Source organism: Panthera uncia, assembly GCF_023721935.1.
Source record: "Panthera uncia isolate 11264 chromosome A1 unlocalized genomic scaffold, Puncia_PCG_1.0 HiC_scaffold_17, whole genome shotgun sequence".
NCBI classification, from domain to species: domain Eukaryota; kingdom Metazoa; phylum Chordata; class Mammalia; order Carnivora; family Felidae; genus Panthera; species Panthera uncia.
The window spans coordinates 5,924,358-5,949,700 of record NW_026057577.1 but is presented as its reverse complement, the minus strand read 5'-3'; the positions used below and the strand labels follow the sequence as shown (position 1 = coordinate 5,949,700).

Here is a 25,343-nt window from a genome sequence, read left to right as displayed (position 1 = left end):
AAACAGATATTTCTGCCATGCAGATCATGGGTTCTGTCTGGTCAGTTTAGGTAGGAACAGCCCATTGGACATCGTAGTGGAGGTGTTGAGTGTAAGTAAATGTAAGAATCAGAGTTCATGGGAGCTGTCCAGAAAAGGAGAGAAATGTCATTAATCAGCTATGTAGTATTGTATTATAAGAGTTGGGAGGAAGGAAAGGTGTGAAATGCGTCTTTTTGAAAATGTGTGTGGCTGAGTGCCTCTGCACACAGTTGGTAAGGCTGGTTGTCCTCAGCACAGAAAGAACTACTGATGTGGCCTGGGGAACCTGGTTTGTTCAGTTGGGAGGTTCAGTCAGGGGGTGATTGTCCTAGATGGTATTTGAAGGCTAGAAGAACAGTGGTTTGCCCCTGTAGAACACCCCTCCCCAAACATCACACCTGGGTGTTGATGGAGGTAAGGATTCCTGGGTGCATCTTCGTGAGTATGAGTCAGGGCATAATCCCTTCTGTAGGTACACAGCTCACGCAGCCTACCTCCCTAATAGTGATTCTATGCAGGCACATTCTAGTTTAGAAAAATACCCTGAGTCTTTACACACAGAGCATTCTGTGGGGTTGCCTCATTTCCTCTTTGTAGGGAGTTTAGGTCGACATGAATACACCCCACACAAACATCTGATAGATGATGCTATCATTTTATAAAATTCTTATCTTTTAAAAATGCCCGGGATATTTCTTACTAAGTCACTCACTGTTCCTCAGAGGAAGGAATCTGGCAGTGAGGTAGCACATTCAGGTCAAGAACAAGGACTCCTGCAATTAAAGGAGGAGTCTTTCTGCTTTCATAAAATGAAGGTTGCAGTCATATATCGCTTCATCATATATTAATTTATTCAGTCAACACATATATATTGATGTTATACTATGACCTGGGAAGCCAATATGGGATCTACCAATGTCATGCTGAATAATAAGTGGTGCTTATCTTCCAGTGGGATGAGAAAGACCATAAAAGTAAAAAAATGTAAGCAATGTGTGTTAAATGGTGTAAGTGCTGTGAGAAAAGAACAAGAGTGGGTCTTGAGAATGCAAGACGTTTTTGGTCTTTTTTTTCCATGTTTACTTTTTAGAGAATGAGAGAGCAAGGGAGGGGCAGAGAGAAAGAGGGAAATAGAGGATCTGCACTGACAGCTGCAAGCCCAATGCAGGGCTCAAATTTACAAACCATGAGATCATGATATGATCCAAAATCAGGCACTCACCGACTGAGCCACCCAGGGGCCCCAAGATGTTTTTAGTCTTACTATGACTTTCACAGAAGACATCTCTGTAGAGGTAAGCATTTGAGTAAAGATCTGCAATAGGTGAGAGATAGAAATTTGGGGAAAAACATTACAAAGAGAAGAAAATGCAAAATCCCAAAGTTGGGAGTGTGTCCAGTTTGAGGAAATTCAAGGAAAACAGTGAGCAAAGGGGGCGTGGTAGGAGATAAGGTCAGAAGTAGTGGTGTGTGTGTGTGTGTGTGTGTGTGTGTGTGTGTGTGTGATATACATAGGGCCTTACTACTACAAGGATTTTGATTTTATTTGGAGTAATTTGGGTAGTCATGACATACTATCAGCAGGAGATTTACAATGTGTGAAAATTTTCATTTATTTTTTAATTTTTTCAACATTTACTTATTTTTGAGAGATGGAGAGAGACAGAGTATGAGCAAGGAAGGGGCACAGGGACAGGGAGACAGAGTCTGAATCAGGTTCCAGGCTTGACCTGTCAGCACAGATCCCAATGTGGGACTTCAATGCATGAAATGTGAGATTATGACCTGAGCCAAAGTCAGTCGCTTAATCGACTGAGCCACCCAGAAGCCTCTTGTGTGATATATTTTAACAAACTCGTGTAAAGTGTTAAGAGAATAGACTCAAAGGATTCAAGGGCAGAAGCCAGGAAACTGGGGAGGAGCCTATAATTATCCATCTGAGAGAGGATAGTGGCTTGGACCAGGGCACTTGCAATTGAGGTGATAGGAAATAACTGGATCTGAGTATTCTGAATGTAGAGCCAAGAGGCTTTTGTGATGATTTAGATCTAGGAACTAAAGAAATGGATTTCCAACTAAATGAAAAATGATTCCAAGATATTACTCCTGAGCAAAACAAAGAACGTCTCAAGTCTCCATTAACTGCTCTTATTGTTAACACATATAAATTATCTCTTGGACATGAAATGGTCCAAGTCCTGTTACAGAGAGTTTACTGAGGCTGTGTAATCCCAGCTAAGAAGAATCCTGTCTTATGGATGAAACCAATCTTTTCCTGAAAGAGAAGGACTGTCCAATAGTCTTATGACACATAAAGTAATTTAACTTTCCTATTATTTTTGGTATGGATACATACAAATGTAGATATGTGATCCAATTCTATGAGCTGGCAAAGGTCATATAATCTGTGTTATGGGAATATGAAAGAGCACCCTCTTTTATGTCTCAAAGGACATGTTTTTGAGCTTCGATAAATTCAAAAAGATACAACTGACTGAAGAAGAAATCAGAGATGCACAAAGACATGTCACTCAAACCCAGAATTTCTCTGTTCATGTTCTCAGGTGATTGTGAACAACTGAGCCATGGGGATATGGTTGAATCGATCATCTATAGATGGCTTCACCCTCTTGGGCATCTTTTCCCATAGCCAGACTGGTGTCCTCTTCTCTGTGGTTATGGTAGTCTTCACTGTGGCCCTCTGTAGGAATGTCCTCCTCATCTTCCTCATCTACATAGATCCTCGGCTTCACACACCCATGTACTTCTTCCTCAGTCAGCTCTCCCTTATGGATCTTATTTTGATCTGTAATATCATGCCAAAGATGGCGGTCAACTTTTCTCTCTGGCAGGAAGTCCATCTCCTTTGTGGGTTGTGGCATACAAATTGGTTTTTTTTGTCTCTCTTGTGGGATCTGAGGGAATTTTGCTGGGACTCATGGCCTATGATTGTTATGTGGCAATCAGCCACTCACTTCACTATCCTGTCCTCATGAGTCAGAGAGTCTGTCTCCAGATTTCTGGGAGTTCCTGGGCCTTTGGGATACTAGATGGAATTATCCAGATGGTGGCAGCCATGAGCTTACCTTACTGTGGTTCAAGGAATGTGGATTACTTCTTCTGTGAGGTACCAGCTTTATTAAAACTGGCCTGAATGGACACAACCCTTTTTGACACTCTGCTCTTTGCTTCTGTGTCTTCATGCTGCTCCTTCCCTTTTCCATCATAGTGGCCTCCTATGCTCACGGCCTGAGGGCTGTGCTCCGCATGCACTCTGCTCAGGCCCGTAAAAAGACCCTGGTCACCTGTTCCTCCCACCTAGCAGCTGTCTCCCTCTTCTACAGGGCAGCCATGTTCATCTACCTGAGGCCTCGGCGCTACCGGGCCCCTAGTCATGACAAGGTTGTCTCTATCTTCTACACGGTCCTTACTTCTATGCTCAACCCCCTCATTTATAGCTTGAGGAATCAGGACGTGATGGAAGCCCTGAGGAAAGGTCTGAACCATTGCAGGATTGGCAGCCAGCACTGAATAGAGGGGATCTAGTGCCTGGTGTTGCCTCCTCTTGGTTGCATAACATTGGTAAGTCATTCACCCCTTGTGAGTGTCTGTTTCCTCATCAGTAGAAGAGAATCATGAGACCTGTGCTACCTCACAGGGATCAGTATCTGTAAATCTAAAGCCTCATGAAGAAGAAATGCATTGATATTATTGCCATTATTAATCATTTATAAAGTTTTGAATTAAATGTACCTATTTCTTCATGCTTCTTGTTTATAACTGTGTTTCATTGAGTGTTTTAATTGCTAGGCACTGTTCTCTTCCCTTTGCATACCTTCTATACTATTTAATTGATGATTCAACTTGACAAATATGGATATTTTAAGTGGAAACTTCCTAGATGGCAGAAATTGAGTCTCTATGATTCTTCATGTATGGTTCCTAGCCTTCTGCCATGCTGCATTAGAGGCCTTATGAAGCTTCCTTTAGGAAATGTAAATATATACCTACAGTTTTCCAGTATATGAATCTGTTTATTATAAATAGCAGTGGTTCAATAAAATCTTATTGAATGAATGCAAGAAGAAGATATCAAATGAGATAATATGCATGAAAGCATTTTTAAAGCACTATTCTCATGTTAAGTGCGCTGTGGTAGCTGTGATTATTTCTATACTTCAAGTGTGGCAGCAGTAAAACTATATTTCTTTAAAAAGATGAACATCAGAACAGAAATAAATACAGAATTTAAGCCATTATTTTAAAATTTGTATATCAGTCAGTGTCTAGTCAGGAATAAAACCACATTGGTTATTTTACCAGAGAAAACATAATACAAAAAGTTGTTAACTAGATATTTGAGAACTGAAGTGGCAAAACGATAATGTTAAGGATTATAGAAGGAAATTTTTCCACAATTCCTTGACCTGGGGATGTAAAGGGAAAGGTAAGGTAAGGATTTTAAAACTTGGCAACTTGGAGCCCAAACCTCAGAGGAGTGGGCACTCACTAGCGGGTATTCATACCTCAGAAGGGACCCTATGCAGAAGTCTCCTGTACCTCAGAGAAGGCTGCCCTGATCCAACTTATGGAGTTCCTCCAGAGTCCAAAGGAAGAAGAGGAGCTTGCAGAGCTGGGTCCCAGACTTCTGACAAGTAGGTGACATAAAGTTAGTTCTGGTATCCTAGTTCACAGGAGTCTCTGTCCCCAGATTACTAAGGCTTAGGTGCTGCTCAGCTAGAGCAGGTTTCTCTAAGGGACACGGTGAGACTGGTTCTGTGATCGTGAAATAAAATTTGCAAAGTGGAGCCAACACCAAGATGAAGAATGAATGATGAAGACACACTACTGGGAAAATCTTGAAAGGAAAACTGAAAATCATGAAGAAGTTTTTTCCCTCGTCCTGGCTTACAGACTTCTAGAATCCTTACTGCCATATCCAAATTCACACCTTGGTGACAAGGCAGCAGCAGCATCACAGTTTGGAATGTAGAGTGTGTGTTTGGAACTGAGGCAGTAGCTTAACAATTGGTACTGTCTACTCTTTTGTCTATTCAACTTCCAGACCATTTTACCAGTTTTTGAATTTCTGTTAATAAGCAACATCAACATAACAATATGTAACTAGTTTCTCTTTTAATAGCTTTTAATATAAATTCCTTTTAGTTAACATGCTGTGTAATATTAGTTTCACGTATACAATATAGTGATTCAACACCTACATACCACAGTCAGTCCTGATCACAAGTGCATTCCTTAATCCTCATCACCTATTTAACCTATCCTCCTTGTTGTTGTTATAGATCCTTGAAAAGCATTGTTAGTATTTTGATAGGGGATTGCATTAAATGTGTAGATTTCTTTGGGTAATATAGTCATTTTAACAATATTTGTTCTCCCAATCTATGAGCATGAAATGTATTTAAATTTCTTTGTGTCATCTTCAGTTCCTTTCATCAGTGTTTTATGCTATTCAGAGTAAAGGTGTTTTACCCCTTTGGTTAGATTTATTCCTAGGTATCTTATGGTTTTTTGGTTCAATTATAAGTCGGATTTATTCCTTAATTTCTCTTTCTCTTGCTTCATTATTGTTGTATAGAGATGCAAGATATTTCTGTACATTGACTTTGTATCCTGCAAATTTACTGGATTTGTGTGTCGCTTTTAGCAGTTTTTTTTTTTGGGGGGGTGAGTCTTTTGAGTTTTCTATGTAGAGTATCACGTGATCTGCAAACAATAAAAGTTTTATTAATTCCTTAATAGTTTGGATTCCTTATATTTCTTTTTGTTGTCTGATTGCTGTGGTTAGAACATCCAGGACTATGTTAAATAATACTGGTGAGAGTGGTCATCCCTGTCTTATTCTTGACCATACAGGAAAAGCTCCATTGACCATGGGGGAGGGGAAAATAGGTGATAGGCATTGAGGAGGGCACTTGCTGGGAGAGTACCGAGTGTTGTAAGCGATGAACCATGGGAATCTACTCCTGAAGCCAAGAGCACACTGCATACACTGCATGTTAGCTAAATTGACAATTATATTTTTTAAAAAGGCCATTGTTTACTTGTTTATTTTCTGTTTTGATGATATGTCCATTGATGTAAGTGGGGTATTAAACTCCCCTACTATTATTGTATTACTGTCAATTAGTTCTTTCATGTTTATTATTATTATTTTTTTAATTTTTATTTAAATTCTGGTTAGATAACATACACTGCAATATTGGTTTCAGGAGTAGAATTCAGTGATTCATCACATATATATGCAATACCCAGTGCTTGTCATATATTTTTTTTAATGTTTATTTATTTTTGAGACAGAAAGAGACAGAGCATGAACGGGGAGGGTCAGAGAGAGGGAGACACAGAATCTGAAACAGGATCCAGGCTCTGAGCTGTCAGCACAGAGCCCGACGCGGAGCTCGAACTCACGGACCGCGAGATCATGACCTGAGCCGAAGTCAGCTGCTTAACCGACTGAGCCACCCAGGCGCCCCGCTTGTCATAATTTATTAATTGTTTTATTTATTTGGATGCTTCCATGTTTGAGGAATAAATATTTAAAATTGTTATATCTTCTTGTTGGATTATCTCCATGATGATCATGCAGTGCCCTTCTTTGTCTCATGTTACAGTCTTTGTTTTAAATTTTTTTTAATTTTACATTTATTGATTTTTGAGAGACAAAGTGAGACAAAGCATGAGTGGGGGAGAGGGAGAGGACGAGGCACAGAATCTGAAGCAGGCTCCAGGCTCTGAGCAAGTGTTCAGCGCAGATCCCCATGCGGGGATCAAACTCACAAACCGTGAGATCATGACCTGTGCTGAGGTCAAATGCTCAACCAACTGAGCCACCCAGGTGCCCCGGTCTTTGTTTTAAAGTCTTTTTTGTCCAAGACATGTATTGCTACTTTGGCTTTCTTTGATATCCATTTGCATGATAAACGTTTCTTCACCCTCTCACTTTCTTTTTTTTTAAATATCAAATTTATTGTCAAAATGGTTTCCATACAACACTCAGTGCTCCTCCCAACAGGTGTCCTCCTCAATACCCATCACCCACCCTCCCCTCCCTTGCACCCCCCCCCCCACCAACCTTCAGTTTGTTCTCAGTTTTTAAGAGTCTCTTATGTTTTGGCTCCCTCCCTCTCTAACCTCTTTTTTTTTTTCTTCCCCTCCTCCATGGTCTTCTGTTAAGTTTCTCAGGATCCACATAAGAGTGAAAACATATGGTATCTGTCTTTCTCTGTATGACTTATTTCACTTAACATAACATTCTCCAGTTCCATCCACCTTGCTACCAAAGGCCATATTTCATTCTTTCTCATTGCCATGTAGTATTCCGTTGTGTATATAAACCAGAATTTCTTTAAAAAAATTTTTTTTTAAATGTTTATTTTTGAGAGAGAGAAACAGAGCAAGCAGGGGAGGGGCAGGGAGAGAGGGAGACACAGAATCCGAAGCAGGCTCCAGGCTCCAAGCTGTCAGCACACAGCCTGATGCAGGGCTCGAAACAATGAACCAGGAGATCATGACCTGAGCTGAAGTCAGACGCTTAACTGACTGAGCCACCCAGGCGCCCCTAAACCAGAATTTCTTTATCCATTCATCAGTTGATGGACATTTAGGCTCTTTCCATAATTTGGCTATTGTTGAAAGTGCTGCCATAAACATTGGGATAAAAGTGACCCTATGTATCAGCACTCCTGTATCCCTTGGGTAATTTCCTAGCAGTGCTATTGCTGGGTCATAGGGTAAATCTATTGTTAATTTTTTGAGGAACCTCCACACTGTTTTCCAGAGTGGCTGCACCAGTTTGCATTCCCACCAACAGTACAAGAGGGTTCCCGTTTCTCCACATCCTCTCCAGCATCTATAGTCTCCTGATTTATTCATTTTAGCCACTCGACCAGCATGAGGTGGTATCTGAGTGTGGTTTTGATTTGTATTTCCCTGATGAGGAGCGACAATTGAGCATCTTTTCATGTGTCTGTTGGCCATCCAGATGTCTTCTTTAGATAAGTGTCTATTCATGTTTTCTTCCCATTTCTTCACTGGGTTATTTATTTTTCAGGTGTGGAGCTCTTTATAGATTTTGGATAGTAGCCCTTTGTACAATATGTCATTTACAAATATCTTTTCCCATTCTGTTGGTTGTCTTTTAGTTTTTTTGATTCTTTCCTTTGCAGTGCAGAAGCTTTTTATCTTTGTGAGGTCCCAATAGTTCATTTTTGCTTTTAATTGCCTTGCCTTTGGGCATGTGTCAAGTAAGAAATTTCTGCAGCTGAGGTCAGAGAGGTTTTTTCCTGCTTTCCTTCTAGGGTTTTGATGGTTTCCTGTCTCACATTCAGGTCCTTTATCCATTTTGAGTTTATTTTTGTGAATGGTGTAAGAAAGTGGTCTAGTTTCATCCTTCTGCATGTTGCTGTCCAATTCTCCCAGCACCATTTGTTAAAGAGACTTTTTTTCTATTGGATGTTCTTTCCTGCTTTGTCAAAGATTAGTTGGCCATACTTTTGTGGGTCTAATTCTGGGTTTTCTATTCTATTCCACTCGTCTCTGTGTCTGTTTTTGTGCCAATACCATGCTGTCTTGATGATTACAGCTTTGCACTGGAGGCTAAAGTCTGGGATTGTGATGCCTCCTGCTTTGGTCTTCTTCAAAATTACTTTGGCTATTTGGGGTCTTCAGGGTTCCATACAAATTTGAGGATTGCTTGTTCTAGCTTCAAGAAGAATGCTGGTGCAATTTTGATTGGGATTGCATTGAATGTGTAGAAAGCTTTGGGTAGTATTGACTTTTTTTTAAATGAAATTTATTGTCAAATTGGTTTCCATACAACACCCAGTGCTCATCCCAAAAGATGCCCTCTTCAATACCCATCATCCACCCTCCCCTCCCTCCCACCCCCCATCAACCTTCAGTTTGTTTTCAGTTTTTAAGAGTCTCTTATGCTTTGGCTCTCTCCCACTCTAAACTCTTTTCTTTTTCCTTTCCCTCCCCCATGGGTTTCTGTTAAGTTTCTCAGGATTCACATAAGAATGAAACCATATGGTATCTGTCTTTCTCTGTATGGCTTATTTCACTTAGCATCACACTCTCCAGTTCCATCCATGTTGCTACAAAGGGCCATATTTCATTCTTTCTCATTACCATGTAGTATTCCATTGTGTATATAAACCACAATTTCTTTATCCATTCATCAGTTGATGGACATTTAGGCTCTTTCCACAATTTGGCTATCGTTGAGAGTTCTGCTATAAGCATTAGGGTACAAGTGCCCCTATGCATCAGTACTCCTGTATCCCTTGGGTAAATTCCTAGCAGTGCTATGGCTGGGTCATAGGGTAGGTCTATTTTTAATTTTCTGAGGAATCTCCACACTGTTTTCCAGAGTGGCTGCACCAGTTTGCATTCCCACCAACAGTGCAAGAGGGTTCCCATTTCTACACATCCTCACCAGCATCTATAGTCTCCTGTTTTGTTCATTTTGGCCACTTTGGTGCGAAGTGATATCTGAGTGTGGTTTTGATTTGTATTTCCCTGATGAGGAGCGACGTTGAGCATCTTTTCATGTGTCTGTTGGCCATCCGAATGTCTTCTTTAGAGAAGTGTCTGTTCATGTTAGCTGCCCATTTCTTCACTGGGTTATCTGTTTTTCGGGTGTGGAGTTTGGTGAGCTCCTTATAGATTTTGGATACTAGCCCTTTGTCCGATATGTCATTTGCAAATATCTGTTCCCATTCCGTTAGTTGCCTTTTAGTTTTGTTGATTGTTTCCTTTGCTGTGAAGAAGCTTTTTATCTTCATGAGGTCCCAATAGTTCATTTTTGCTTTTAATTCCCTTGACTTTGGAGATGTGTCAAGTAAGAAATTGCTACGGCTGAGGTCAGAGAGGTCTTTTCCTGCTTTCTTCTCTAGGGTTTTGATGGTTTCCTGTCTCACAGTCAGGTCCTTCATCCATTTTGAGTTTATTTTTGTGAATGTTGTGAGAAAGTGGTCTAGTTTCAACCTTCTGCATGTTGCTGTCCAGTTCTCCCAGCACCATTTGTTAGAGACTGTCTTTTTTCCATTGGATGTTCTTTCCTGCTTTGTCAAAGATTAGTTGGCTATACTTTTGTGAGTCTAGTTCTGGGGTTTCTATTCTATTCCATTGGTCTATATGTCTGTTTTTGTGCCAATACCATGCTGTCTTGATGATTACAGCTTTGTAGTAGAGGCTAAAGTCTGGGATTGTGATGCCTCCCGCTTTGGTCTTCTTCTTCAAAATTACTTTGGCTATTCGGGGACTTTTGTGGTTCCATATGAATTTTAGGATTGCTTGTTCTAGCTTCGAGAAGAATGCTGGTGCAATTTTGATTGGGATTGCATTGAATGTGTAGATAGCTTTGGGTAGCATTGACATTTTGACAATATTTATTCTTCCAATCCATGAACATGGAATGTTTTTCCATTTCTTTGCATCTTCTTCAATTTCCTTCATAAGCTTTCTATAGTTTTTAGCATACAGATCTTTTACATCTTTTGTTAGGTTTATTCCTAGGTATTTTATGATTCTTGGTGCAATTGTGAATGGGATCAGTTTCTTTATTTGTCTTTCTTTTGCTTCATTATTAGTGTGTAAGAATGCAACTGATTTCTGTACATTGATTTTGTATCCTGCGACTTTACTGAATTCACGTATCAGTTCTAGCAGACTTTTGGTGGAGTCTATCGGATTTTCCATGTATAATATCATGTCATCTGCAAAAAGTGAAAGCTTGACTTCATTTTTCCAATTTTGATGCCTTTGATTTCCTTTTGTTGTCCGATTGCTGATGCTAGAACTTCCAACACTATGTTAAACAACAGTGGTGAGAGTGGACATCCCTGCTCTGTTCCTGATGTCACGAGGAAAGCTCTCAGTTTTTTCCTATTGAGGATGATAGTAGCTGTGGGCTTTTCATAAATGGATTTTATGATGTTTAAGTATGTTCTTTCTATCCCGACTTTCTTGAGGATTTTTATAAGAAAGGATGCTGAATTTTGTCAAATGCTTTTTCTGCATCGATAGACCAGATCATATGGTTCTTTTCTTTCCTTTTATTAATGTGATATATCACATTGTTTAATTTGCAAATGTTGAACCATCCCTGTAGCCCAGGAATGAATCCCACTTGTTCATGGTGTATAATTCTTTTTATATGCTGTTGAATTTGATTTGCTAGTATCTTATTGCGAATTTTTGCATCCGTATTCATCACGGATATTGGCGTGTCGTTCTCTTTTTTTGCTGGGTCTCTGTCTGGTTTAGGAATCAAAATAATGCTGGCTTCATAGAATAAGTCTGGAATTTTTCCTTCCCTTTCCATTTTTTAGAACAGCTTGAGAAGGTTAGGTATTATCTCTGCTTTAAATGTCTGGTAGAATTCCCCAGGGAAGCCATCTGGTCCTGGACTCTTATTGGTTGGGAGATTTTTGATAACCGATTCAATTTCTTCATTGGTTATGGGTGTGTTCAAGTTTTCTATTTCTTCCTTTTTGAGTTTTGGAAGTGCATGGGTGCTTAGGAACTTGTCCATTTCTTCCATGTTGTCCAGTTTGTTGGCATATAATTTTTTATACTATTCCCTGATAATTGCTTTTATTTCTGAGGGATTGGTTGTAAAAGTTCCGTTTTCATTCATGATTTTATCTCTTTCGGTCATCTCCCTTTTCTTTTTGAGAAGCCTGGCTAGAGGTTTATCAATTTTGTTTATTTTTTTCAAAAAAACAACTCTTGGTTTCTTTGATCTGTTGTAATGTTTTTTGTTTTTTGTTTTTTGTTTTGTTTTGTTTTTTTTTTTTAGATTCTATATTGTTTATTTCTGCTCTGATTTTATTATTTCTCTTCTTCTGCTGGGTTTGGGGTGTCTTTGTTGCTCTGCTTATATTTCCTTTAGGTGTGCTGTTAGAGTTTGTATTTGGGATTTTTCTTGTTTTTGAGATAGGCCTGGATTGCAATGTATTTTCCTCTCAGGACTGCCTTCGCTACATCCCAAAGCGTTTGGATTGTTTTATTTTCATTTTCATTTGTTTCCATGTATTTTTAAATTTCTTCTCTAATTGCCTGGTTGACCCATTCATTCTTTAGTAGGGTGTTCTTTAACATCCATGCTTTTGGAGGTTTTCCAGACTTTTTCCTGTGGTTGATTTCAAGCTTCATAGCATTGTGGTCTGGAAGTATGCATGGTATGATCTCAATTCTTGTATACTTATGAAGGGCTGTTTTGTGACCCAGTATGTGATCTATCTTGGAGAATGTTCCATGTGCACTCGAGAAGAAAGTATATTCTGTTGCTTTGGGATGCAGAGTTCTAAATATATCTGTCAAGTCCATCTGATCCAATGTATCATCCAGGGCCCTTGTTTCTTTATTGATCCTGTGTCTAGATGATCTATCCATTGTTGTACATGGAGAATTAAAGTCCCCTGCAGTTATCACAATCTTCTCAATAAGGTTGCTTATTTTTGTGATTAATTGTTTTATATATTTGGGGGCTCCTGTAGTTGGTGCATAAACATTGATAATTATTAGCTCTTCTTGATGGATAGACCCTGTGATTATTATATGATGCCCTTCTTCATCTCTTGTTACAGCCTTTAATTTAAAGTCTAGTTTGTCTGATATAAGTATGGCTACTCCAGCTTTCTTGTGACTTCCAGTAGCATGATAGATAGTTCTCCATATCCTCACTTTCAATCTGAAGGTGTCCTCAGGTCTAAAATGAGTCTCTTGTAGACAGAAAATAGATGGGTCTTGTTTTTTTTTTAATCCATTCTGATAACATATGTCTTTAGGTTGGAGCATTTAGTTCATTTACATTCAGTGTTATTATAGAAAGATATGGGTTTAGAGTCACTGTGATGGCTGTAGGTTTCATGCTCGTAGCAATGTCTCTGGTACTTTGTTGTCTTTGCAACATTTCACTCACAGAGTACCCCTTAGGATCTCTTGTAGGGCTGGTTTCTTGGTGATGAATTCCTTCAGTTTTTGTTTGTTTGGGAAGACCTTTATCTCTCCTTCTATTCTGAATGACAGGCTTGCTGGATAAAGGGTTGTCGGCTGCATATTTTTTCTGTTCATCACATTGAAGATTTCCTGCCATTACTTTCTGGCCTGCCAACTTTCAGTAGATAGGTCTGTGACTCCTCTTATGGGTCTACCTTTGCAAATTAGAGTGTATTTATCCCTAGCTGCTTTCAGAATTCTCTCTTTATCCTTGTATTTTTCCAGTTTCACTATGATATGTCATACAGAAGATCAATTCAAGTTATGTCTGAAGAGAGTTCTCTGTGCCTCTTGGATTTCAATGTCTTTTTCCTTCCCCAGATCAGGGAAGTTCTCAGCTATGATTTGTTCAAGTACACCTTCAGCCCTTTTCTCTCTCTCTTCTTCTTCTGGAATTCCTATGATATGGATATTGTTCCTTTGATTGCATCACTTAGTTCTCTACTTCTCTCCTCATACTCCTAGATTTCTTTAATCTCTCTTTTTCTCAGCTTCCTCTTTTTCTATAATTTTATCTTCTAATTCACCTATTCTCTCCTCTGCCTCTTCAATCCATGCTATGGCTGCCTCCATTTTATTTTGCACCTCATTTATAGCATTTTTTAAGCTCCTTATGACTATCTTAGTCCCTTGATATCTGTAGCAATAGATTCTCTGCTGTCTTCTGTGCTTTTTCAAGCCCAACGATTAATTTTATGACTATTATTCTTAAATTCTTATTCTGTTATATTGCTTAAATTATTTTTGATTAATATATTAGCGGTTGTTACTTCCTGCAGTTTCTTTTGAGATTTTTTCCATGTCATCATTTTGGGTATTCCCTGTGGTGGCTCTAAACTGCAGGGCACTTCCCCTGTGCTGTCTGGAGTAAGTTGTGTTGGTGGGTGGGGCCACAGTCAGCCCTGATGTCTGCTCCCAGGCCACTGCTGGGGCCACAGTCAGACTGGTGTGTACCTTATCTTCCCCTCTCCCAGGGACAGGACTCACTGTGGAGTGGTGTGGCCCCTGTCTTGGCTACTTGCACATTGCTAGGCTTGTGGTGTTGCTTCAATGGGATCTGGTGTATTAGCCGGGGTGGGTCCGCAAGGTGCACAGGGGCAGGAGGGGCAGGCTTAGCTCGCTTTGCTGTGGGCGGTCCCCTTTGGGAGGGGCCATGCAGCACCAGGAGGGAGGTAGTCCCATCAGAGGGATGGATCCACAGAAACACAGCATTGGGTGTTTGTGCGGTGTAAGCAAGTTCAGTGACAGGAACTGGTTCTGTTTGGAATTTTGGCTGGGGGATGGGAGAGGGAGATGGCGCTGGCCAGCACCTTTGTTCCCCCTCCAAACTGAGCTCTGTCTTCTGGGGCTCAACAACTTCCCTCCCAGTGTCCTCTCACTCTCCCCACTCTCCAAGAGCAGAGCTGTTTACTTTTAACATTCCAGATGTTTGTCCCACTGGCTGTCAGAACTCACGGAGTCTGGCCCCTCTGCTTTTGCAAGCCAGACTTTGGGGGCTCTGCCTTGCTGGGTGGGCTGCCCTTCCACCACCCCGGCTCCCTCCCACCAGTCCGTGTAGCACGCACCACCTCTCCACCTTTCCTATCATCTTCCATGGGCCTCTCGTCTATGCTTGGCTCTGGAGAGTCCATTCTGCTAGTCTTTGGTGGTTTTCTGGGTTATTTAGGCAGATATGGGTGGAATCTAAGCAATCGGAAGGACAAGGTGAGCCCAGTGTCCTCCTACGCTGCCATCTTCCGAGAGTCTCCCAGTATTTTTTTCTTTATGACCACATTTTGCAAATGTAATTACTATACGTCTTCGTGTTGTCCTGCTTTTGTTGATTTTGGGAATTCTTTGTGCCTCCTGGATCTGCATTTCTGTTTCCGTCCCCAGATTAGGGAAGTTTTCAGCTATTATTTCTTCAAATAAATTGTCCCCTTTTGTCTCCCTTCCTCTTCTGGGACTTCCGTAATATGCAAGTTATTATGTTTTATGGAGTCACTGAATTACTTAAATCTATTCTCACATTTTATAATTCTTTCTTTTATTCAGCTTCATCATTTCCCATTAATTTGTCTTTTCAGTCAGTAATTTGTTCCTCTGCTTCCTCCAGCCTGCTCTTCATTGCATCATGCTTGTTTCCAACCTTGTTTATTGCACTCTTCATGTCTGATTGATTTTTTTAACTTCTTTTATCTCTGTGGTAAGAGTCTCATTGATGTCTTCTATTCTTTTCTCAAGCCCAGGGAGTATATTTATGATTGTTGCTTCAATTCCCCATCAGATATGCTACTTATATCTATTTTGCTTAGATATCTGGCCATGGTCTTATCTTGTTCTCTCATTTGGATAAATTGCTCTGTCTTAGCAAGTTGTCTAGGTCTCTCCCTTCTCTGTTTTAGAAAAGCCGGTTATGTCTGCTGCTCCTGAATGTAATGGCTTTATGAAGAAGAGGTCATGTAGTGCCCAAGGCCTGGGCTTCAGGGAGTGCCTCCAGTGTGCGTTGCATGTGGTCTGCTGTTGTGTTCTGGCTGCCCTATCCTTCATGCCAGTCATCTGCACAGGCTCTCCTTGACAAGCAGTGTTTGGTTCCTGGCCTGAATGTGGCATGTTTCAGTTAGGTGTGCTCGGATATGCTTGTTACATGAGACCTGATACTACTTCCACTAGAACAGAAGCCCAGAAGAACCCTTTGGTTGGGAAATGTGGTGTGGGCAGAACATGTGCTGGTCTTTCTGGAGGAAGGTACTGCTGTGCTGGGACTGAGGCAAACATGACTGGGAAGGGAAGTCCCACCAGAGTGCAGGGGTGTGGGGCTTCATGTAAGCAAGTTATGCAGCCATTGTTGGTACTGTGCTGTTTTCCACAGGTGGCTCTCTTTTTTTGGTGATGGGCAGGGAAGTAAATGGTGTCAGCTAGCTCCTTGGTTCCCAGAATGGGTTCTCCATGAACATTGCCACTTATGGAGGGCTCCAGGAAGAGCAAAAATCTCTCCCTGTGTACCCTAGGCTTTCTTAAGATTGGTGTTTCCAGGACGCCTAGGTGGTTCAGTTGGTTAAGTGTCTGACTTCACCTCAGGTCATGATCTTACAGTTCATGAGTTCAAATCCTGTATGGGGCTCTGTGCTGACAGTGCAGAGCCTGCTTGGGATTCTCTCTATCTCTTGCTACCTTCCCTAGCTTGCGCATGCATACTTGTGCATATGTGCTCTCTCTCACTCTCTTAAAATAAGTAAATAAACTAAAAAAAAGATGTTTCCATGCCATCTTCCTCCAGGTTATTTGCCTTTTTTTCTCTAGGAGTATGGCAGTGCCCTCAGAGCTCTATCCCAGCCAAGCCTGCTGACCTTTAAATCAACAGTCTTCAAGCTCTGCTGGTTACAATAATTCATGAAATTCAGCCCTTCTCATTTTCTTTTCTTTTTTTCTTTCCTTTTTTTTTTTTTGAGATAGAGAGTACATGAGCTGGGGAGAGGGAAGAAGGAGACAGAATCTTAGGCAGGTTCCATAGTCAGTGGGGAGCCTGATGAGGGGTTCAATCCCACAACCCTGGGATCAGGACCTGAACCAAAATCAATAGTATGAGACTCAACTAACTGAGCCACCCATGTGCCCTGACCCTTGTTTTCTAAGCCATCATCTTTGGGGATATGTTCTCTTCATGCATTCCCTTGTGTGCTCCTCTCTCTTTTGCCCTTCTTTGTGATAATGGCTCCCTCCCCTCTGTAGCACCCATGATTCATTTCTTTCCTAAACCATGTCTCCATACTCCCTATCTTCTTCAAAGTGGCTTTTTCTTTCCCTTTAGTTTTGGAGTTTGTTCTGTCAGTCTTCAGGTTAATTAATTTCTGTGGTATTTAGGATGATTTGATAGTTATCTAGTTGTATTTGTGAGATGAGGTGAGAGTAGGGTTCACCTACTTTGTCACCATCTTCCTACTCACATATTCAGACTCCTCCCCATTAGCTCTTTGAGAATATTTGTCAGTTTATTTAAATTTTTGTCTAGTAAATCTAATATCTATGCTATCTCAAGGACAGTTTTAGCTCGTTTTTTCTGTGAATGGATTATGCCCTTTATTTTTATGCTTTGTAATTTTACACAGAAAACTGGACATTTAGAATGTTATAGTGTGGTAACTCTGTAAATCAGATTCTTCCCTGTCCTCAGCATTTGTTTTGTTGCTTGCTATTGGATTCAGTTATTCATTTAGTGATATTTATTAACGATTTTTTTAAAGTCTGTATTTTGTATCTGCTTTTGGGCTTAAGAGAGATGGGAGGGCAGTGACACTAGTAACTACAATTCTTAGAACCTGTAAACAGGGAGAACACTTCAGATATTTTATTCAATTAATGCTCACAAGGAATATTTGTAGTTAACATCAACATTATCATTTCACACATGAGAAAACAGTTCAGATTAATCCCTTGCCCAATGTCAAATCTGTAAAAGATTCCCACCCAGCTCTGTCTGACTTCAAGGTCAAGTGTCTGTGCTATGCTACCTTTATTTGTGTGAATTTCTTAATAGGAGAGAAAGTCAAGTGGGTAGGAGCTGACAGGAGAGTAGTAGGAGGTGGTCAATGTCAGAGAAAGATGAACTCTTGGTCATGGCAGGGTGTTTGTTGAACCCTTGACCTCTTGAAGACTTCTTTGAATTCCAGTGGAATTGAGCTCTGAGATAAGAAGCGTCAATGGGACCTTGGATGGTTGCTTCCTCATTAGGCTGAGGTATTGGGAGGAGGCAGAAAGATGTAGAGGAGTGACACTCTTGAAGTCTCTGGAAAATTCCCTTTGCTTACATACAGTATTTAGTGGATATTTCCAAGTGGGACATAACACAGAACAAAACACACAACACAGAACACAGAACAAAAGCCAATGTTTCCTATTCTTTTTATGGAATGGAGGGAGAGTCAATTCTTCCCAGGTTGAACCATAGAAACCCTCCCCCGTTTTCCCCTCCTCCTTCTCCTGGGAGAGAGTTTGTTTGTTGGTGTAGCTGAGGTGAGCAGAGAACTTCGCAGGAGGCTGCCTTCCCTAGGAGGTTTAATTGCCAGAGACTAGGGAAAGAGATGTGACAGAGGAGGGGTCTCCAAGGATTTGTGAAAATAGAAGCAAATTTCCCTAGTCACAGCAGAGGGGAAGAACAATGGGTAGCAGTGAGAAGTGAGGGAATAAAACTTTCACTCAAATGTTGTCCCTGGTCCAGTGAGGGGTTTCATCCATGAGCGAGAGGCTTTTTCCTGAGTCCTAGAAAGGTGGCAAGGAAGGCCACCTTGCCTTCCTTTTGAATAAGATATATGATCTCTCTGTGCTACAATTGTTGTTTCTGGAAGACTTTTTCTTAACCACTAATGATTCCAACAAGGTTTTGGGATGAAGCTTACTCTTCTAGGTTTTGTATGTGCTGTGTGTGTGTGTGTGTGTGTGTGTGTGTGTGTGCGCGCGCATGCGCATGTGTGTCCCTTTTTTCAGAACCCATTTTCTTCCCATTTTAACCAATCCTAATGCATTTCTTTAAAACCTTTCCACAGTCCTCATGGAAGGCATCAAGCATTTCCTACCTGTGAATGGGGAGTGCCCCAAGCACCTCAGTCAACTCCCAATTTTACAGAACAGGAGAGATTCTAGAGGAATTCTGACTACATAAGTCTTTTTTTTTTTTTGAAACTTTGTTCCTCTAACAGAAGGTCCTTCCTTTTTCCATTTAAGCTCCATTTCCTTCTAAGGAGATGGAGGCTCACTGGCTTCCCTGCACTGAAAGAGATCCTGTTGCAGACCCAACTGATTAGAGCAGCCCTCCCTTGGTGAAGTCTGTTTTCCAAGGACAAAGGGGTCAAGACTCCTGACCCTCCCTCCTCACTTCCAGGCCCTTCCTGATGTTATTGATTACATGGTTTAAGGTAAGATTCTTCCTTTATGTGTCTTGTATTTCTCCTTCTGTTATCAAATGCTTAAAATGTTTGTTCACCCTACAACTACTTTTGCCATTCACCTCCTTACTATTTCTACTGAGGTAGAGACCTCTTGTGTGGTTAGATTTTGTTTCTGGCATGGGTTTTTACCTCCTAATTATTTATTCTGTGACTAGTTCAAGGGATGACCTGAGAGTTGTTTCATCCAACCTGTCATGTTACTGCTTGAGAGACTGAGACCCAGAAGAGGAAGTGAATTCCTCAGCGTCTCACCAGAGGTTTTAAGAAAGATGGGGACTGTTTTGTCTTTTAAAGTTTAGAGAGGATGTGACAATGGATAGATCTTCTGAAATGGGCCCCCTAGGGTATTGGGAAAGCTAACTTTCCTGATGACATCTGGCTGTTAGATTTTGAATGAGAGTGGTGAAGTTGGCTCTTGCTGACCCACGTTTCTAACTCTTGGGAAAATGTTTCTCCTTGCTTCTTCTCCACACCTTGTATATATTTTTCCATTTGGATATTTTCTCCTATACCCCTTCTTCTTGAAGGACAGTTAGGGATCTGCCATTATTTTGAAAAGCATGCTTTGGTTTTTGGTATTTGTTCCCTTCTCTTCCAATTCCACAGTTTCATTTCTCTTTGAGAAAGTTGCCCTGAGTTTGACTTTTCCCCTTTCTACTGATGGGCTCCTTGATGAAATTCTTCTGCACAGCTCTGCAAGAGTCTCTCATGCATAGTCTAGGGCTCTGGCAAGTCTGATATGGGGGACATAGAAGGACTTTCCTGCCCTAATATCTCTCACTGTTGCCCAACTAAAACTATTTGTGTTGTACTCCCTTGGTAGTTTGTCAGGAGAAAAGTGCATCTCAATTGGCAGCAAGGTCTTAGATTACATTGATTGGTGTCTTTTTCATTTGTAAAGATTAGTTTATCTGGTCAATTTATGAAAACACATTGAAAATCAATAAATGCATCTGATAAGAGAGTAATAAGCATCCAATTTCCCTTTCAACTTGAAAATTCTGATTTCCAATGCAATGTACTTTTTAAAAAACTTCCCTCCTCCTTTATCTTTCTACCACATTTGTACAGAGCATACTAAGTGCTGGAGATTGTATACTTCTTAATAGCTGTCACTTTGTATTGGATACTTACAATGTGCCAGACACTAGAATAGGGGCTTTTACATTCATTATCTTATCTTCACAGCCACTATACATGATGAAACTGGGGTTCAGAATGATTAAGGAACCTGTCCAATATTACACAGCTGGTGTCTCCCCTCTGTTTGTACCATCAAAGTTTCTTTTTATGTCTTCTAGAGACCCTTCTTAGGTCCCTCCATCTCTCCACCATCCTGTGAACAGCCTTAGACCAGCTTCTTCAATCAACAGCAACAATGGCCACCATTTGTTTAGGTTTTCTGGGTGAACTGTGCAAATGTCTGGTGTTTTTTAGCACATGAGTCCTTTTAATCTTTATAACAACTATAGAAGGTAATTATTCTTATCCTCATTTTGCAGATGAGATGAAAGCTTCAGTGAGCACTTGCCCAAAGCTATTAATTGGCTGGATCCTAGCTCTTAACTATGACCTAGTGATGTATAAAGTCCCAACTCCTCAACCTGTTGTTCAGGACAAGTCTTCCTCCACTGCTTTCCTCTGTGAGTCTGCTGCTCAGCCAATGTGCTCAGCTTGCCTCCCCCATCAACGCTGCTTTCTTCTCTCTGCCTCAGGGTTTGCCTTGTCCTTATCCTTGAATATATAATCAGTTTCTACTCAGCCTTGGATATTCCAGTTATCCTTCAGGATCCAGGAGCCTCCTTCAATTCCATCAAACAAATGACAATCTCCAATCAGGTGTGCATAGGTAATATGTGGAGCACACAGGAATCACACTCAAGGTCTTTGTGCTTAGTAAACATACCATAACATTGTGAAATTCATCTTGAAAATGTAAATACCACGACTAGATAAATAACTTCAATTCAACAATAAAAAGTAGGGTCTTTTCACTTTTTAGGGAAATGTAATAAAAATTTTGGACCAGAACTACGCACATAAGCACCAGGTTTTCATACATTTCAGAGTTTATAGATCCCCACACTAGTAACTTTGATGTTCTGTTGATCAACAAGACAATACTTGATCAATCAGCAACTTACGGATTCTAAACACCAAGCACTATAAGAAAGAGGAGTGATCGCAGATGGAGAGGGAATTGATGGAAGAGTGCAGATTTCAGAGGTGGGGGGAAAGGGTCAGCAAGAGTGTCAGCTCCCAGGAGGAGACTGTGTCTCCTTGTTCACTCTATTCCTAGCATGTAGCATAGTGGCTGGCACATAGTAAGTGCTCAAAAAATATCTGTTGAATGAATGAAGTCATTCCAGGCAGATGGGTTGATGTGAATGCAAGCATAGGGTCTAGCTGGTAGAGACATGAGTGAGATTTGGCATATTAATTTGGAGAGGAAAGTTTGGACAAGCCTGAGATGTTTGGATATTCTGAGTTTAGCCTTGCAGTTTATTACATGGAACCCTTGTCACTTGAGACAGGCAAGGTTCTTGAACATGTCCAATGGTGAGAGAGGAAGCTGGAAAGGGTCAGGCCATGACTGTTGTCCTGTTAAAGTTGGGGGAAGATGTTTCTGGTTACTAAAAGGCCAGGGACTGCTATGGGAAGACCTTGACATGGCAGGACTTCCAAAGAGTGCTAGAGGGGTTTTCAGGCAACGTGGTCTATTCCACTATCTTTCCCATCAGGATAAAAGAGTCTGTGATGCTGGGCTCTCACAGCCCCCAGAGTCCCAGAAGTCAGAGATCTCACTGTGGCATTGATAATAGGAGAACTCTGTCCCTATGGCTGGCTTCCCACTTAACTCAGGTGCTCCTTCTGTTTCTGTTCCTCATCCCATTCGTGTTGTTTCCTTTCCCTTGACCCTTCCCTCTTAGCATCTGTGTTCTCTCTTTCTCACCATATGTTCCCTGTCCTCTACTACATTGTTTTTGTTTTCTTATTTTTTGTTCTCAGTTTTTAAGACTCTCTTATGCTTTGGCTCTCTCCTACTCTAACCTCTTTTTTTTTTCCTTCCCCTCCCCCATGGGTTTCTGTTAAGTTTCTCAGGATCCACATAAGAGTGAAAACATATGGTATCTGTCTTTCTCTGTATGGCTTATTTCACTTAACATCACACTCTCCAGTTCCATCCACGTTGCTACAAAGGGCCATATTTCATTCTTTCTCATTGCCCTGTAGTACTCCATTGTGTATATAAACCACAATTTCTTTATCCATTCATCAGTTGATGGACATTTAGGCTCTTTCCATAATTTGGCTATTGTTGAGAGTGCTGCTATAAACATCGGGGTACAAGTGCCCCTATGCATCAGTACTCCTGTATCCCTTGGGTAAATTCCTAGCAGTGCTATCGCTGGGTCATAGAGTAGGTCTATTTTTAATTTTCTGAGGAACCTCCACACTGTTTTCCAAAGTGGCTGCACCAATCTGCATTCCTACCAACAGTGCAAGAGGGTTCCCGTTTCTCCACATCCTCTCCAGCATCTATAGTCTCCTGATTTGTTCATTTTGGCCACTCTGACTGGCGTGAGGTGATATCTGAGTGTGGTTTTGATTTGTATTTCCCTGATGAGGAGCAACGTTGAGCATCTTTTCATGTGTCTGTTGGCCATCCGGATGTCTTCTTTGGAAAAGTGTCTATTCATGTTTTCTGCCCATTTCTTCACTGGGTTATTTGTTTTTCGGGTGTGGAGTTTGGTGAGCTCTTTATAGATTTTGGATACTAGCCCTTTGTCCGATATGTCATTTGCAAATATCTTTTCCCATTCCGTTGGTTGCCTTTTAGTTTTGTTGGTTGTTTCCTTTGCTGTGAAGAAGCTTTTTATCTTCATAAGGTCCCAGTAATTCATTTTTGCTTTTAATTCCCTTCCTTTGGGGATGTGTCGAGTAAGAGATTGCTACGGCTGAGGTCAGAGAGGTCTTTTCCTGCTTTCTCCTCTAGGGTTTTGATGGTTTCCTGTCTCACATTCAAGTCCTTTATCCATTTTGAGTTTATTTTTGTGAATGGTGTGAGAAAGTGGTCTAGTTTCAACCTTCTGCATGTTGCTGTCCAGTTCTCCCAGCACCATTTGTTAAAGAGACTGTCTTTTATCCATTGGATGTTCTTTCCTGCTTTGTTAAAGATGAGTTGGCCATACGTTTGTGGGTCTAGTTCTGGGGTTTCTATTCTATTCCATTGGTCTATGTGTCTGTTTTTGTAACTATACCATGCTGTCTTGATGATGACAGCTTTGTAGTAGAGGCTAAAGTCTGGGATTGTGATGCCTCCCGCTTTGGTCTTCTTCTTCAAAATTACTTTGGCTATTCAGGGCCTTTTGTGGTTCCATATGAATTTTAGGATTGCTTGTTTTAGCTTTGAGAAGAATGCTGGTGCAATTTTGATTGGGATTGCATTGAATGTGTATATAGCTTTGAGTAGTATTGACCTTTTGACAAATTTATTCTTCCAACCCATGAGCACGGAATGTTTTTCCATTTCTTTATATCTTCTTCAATTTCCTTCATAAGCTTTCTATAGTTTTCAGCATACAGATCTTTGACAACTTTGGTTAGGTTTATTCCTAGGTATTTTCTGCTTCTTGGTGCAATTGTGAATGGGATCAGTTTCTTTATTTGTCTTTCTTTTGCTTCATTATTAGTGTATAAGAATGCAACTGATTTCTGTACATTGATTTTGTATCCTGCAACTTTGCTGAATTCATGTAGCAGTTCTAGCAGACTTTTGGTGGAGTCTGTCGGGTTTTCCATGTAGAGTAACATGTCATCTGCAAAAAGTGAAACTTTGACTTCATCTTTGCCAAATTTGATGCCTTTGATTTCATTTTGTTGTCTGATTTCTGATGCTAGAACTTCCAACACTATGTTAAACAACAGTGGCAAGAGTGGACATCCCTGTCGTGCTCCATATCTCAGGGGGAAAGCTCTCAGTTTTTCCCCATTGAGGATGATATTAGCTGTGGGCTTTTCATAAATGGCTTCTATGAGGTTTCTGTATGTTCCAACTTTCTCAAGGGATTTTATTAAGAAAGGACGCTGTATTTTGTCAAATGCTTTTTCTGCATCTAGTGACAGTATTATATGGTTCTTATCCTATCTTTTATTAATGTGATGTATCACAGTGATTGGTTTGTGAATGTTGAACTAGCCCTGCAGCCAAGGAGTGAATCCCACTTGATCATGGTGAATAATTCTTTTTATATGCTGTTGAATTCGATTCGCTAGTATCTTATTGAGAATTTTTGCTTCCATATTCATCAGGGATATTGGCCTGTAGTTCTCTTTTTTGCTGGGCCTTTGTCTGGTTTGGGAATCAAAGTAATGCTGGCTTCATAAAATGAGTCTGGAAGTTTTCCTTCCCTTTCTATTTTTTAGAACAGCTTGAGAAGGATAGGTATTAACTCTGCTTTAAATGTCTGGTAGAATTCCCCAGGGATGACATCTGGTCCAGGACTATTATTTGTTGGGAGATTTTTGATAACTGATTCAATTTCTTCACTAGTTATGGGTCTGTTCAAATTTTCTATTTCTTCCTGTTTGAGTTTTGGTAGTGTGTGGGTGTTTAGGAATCTGTCCATTTCTTCCAGGTTGTCCAGTTTGTTGGCATATAATTTCTCACAGTATTCCCTGATAATTGCTTGTATTTCTCAGGGATTGGTTGTGATAAATCCATTTTCATCCATGATTTTATCTATTTGGGTCCTCTCTCTTTTCTTTTGGAGAAGACTGACCAGAGGTGTATCAATTTTGTTTATTTTTTTATTTAAAAATTTTTTTAATGTCCATTTATTTTTGAGAGAGAGAGAGAGAGAGAGAGAGAGAGAACACAGGAGGGCAGGGGCAGAGAGAGAGGGAGACACAGAAACTGAAGCAGGCTCCAGGCTCTGAGCTGTCAGTACAGAGCCTGACGCAGGGCTCGAACTCATGAACTGTGACATCGTGACATGAGCTGAAGTCAGAGGCTTAACCGACTGAGCCACCCAGGTGCCCCAATTTTGTTTATTTTTTCAAAAAACCAACTCTTGGTTTCATTGGTCTGCTCTACTGTTTTTTGTTTTTGTTTTTTTTTTTTAAATTGTATAGTGTTTATTTTTGCTCTGATCTTCATTATATGCTTTCTTCTGCTGGGTTTGGGGTGTCTTTGATGTTCTGCTTCCAGTTCCTTTAGGTGTGCTGTTAGATTTTGTATTTGGGATTTTTCTTGTTTCTTGAGATAGGCCTGGATTGCAATGTATTTTCCTCTCAGGACTGCCTTTGCTGCATCCCAAAGCGTTTGGATTGTTGTATTTTCATTTTCATTTGTTTCCATATATTTTT

At 40.5% G+C, this 25,343-nt stretch overlaps 1 pseudogene; it reads left to right on the top strand.

The window, feature by feature from the left end:
• Positions 1 to 2,594: 2,594 nt before the first annotated feature.
• On the top strand, positions 2,595 to 3,552 carry LOC125934788 (olfactory receptor 56-like; annotated as a pseudogene).
• The last annotated feature ends 21,791 nt before the right edge of the window (positions 3,553 to 25,343 follow it).